This window comes from Penaeus monodon, chromosome 23 (genome assembly GCF_015228065.2).
Source record: "Penaeus monodon isolate SGIC_2016 chromosome 23, NSTDA_Pmon_1, whole genome shotgun sequence".
In the NCBI taxonomy this organism is placed as follows: Eukaryota; Metazoa; Arthropoda; class Malacostraca; order Decapoda; family Penaeidae; genus Penaeus; species Penaeus monodon.
Genome location: NC_051408.1, coordinates 27,660,570 through 27,660,979, shown reverse-complemented (window position 1 = coordinate 27,660,979; position 410 = coordinate 27,660,570). Strand labels below are relative to the sequence as shown.

Here is a 410-nt window from a genome sequence, read left to right as displayed (position 1 = left end):
CATTTCTAGGGGCACTTAAACCACTGGTCAAAAAATGGGCTCACTGTAAGTGAGCTGCCATTTAAGAGGTCTCATAGTTCTATTTGGGGATTACAGTCAATATTTGCAAGGCATCCATGTTCCTATGTTTTTTTTTCACAAAAGCATGGAAAAAGATATGCTTTTAGACAACTTTGGAATGTTGTACATCCACATGAAGACACATGGCACTACTCTCCCTTACCTAGTGAGCCTTGGCAGAAACATAGATTAAATAACAAACCATCAACCTCCCATTGCCACCCAATTCCTAAAATCTAAGAGCAAAAACACTGCAAAAAAATTATTTTCTACATTCAAATGAATCAAACCCTTTCAGTCTGCCCTTCAGAGTTACTGCATCTTATATCCTGTACAAAGATATTAAAAAA

At 36.8% G+C, this 410-nt stretch overlaps 1 protein-coding gene across 1 annotated transcript in view; it reads right to left on the bottom strand.

The window, feature by feature from the left end:
• The window catches only part of LOC119587914 (dystrobrevin beta-like), a gene marked incomplete at its 5' end in the record, with an annotated part of 25,424 nt that overhangs the window by 4,506 nt on the left and 20,508 nt on the right, over nucleotides 1-410 (bottom strand).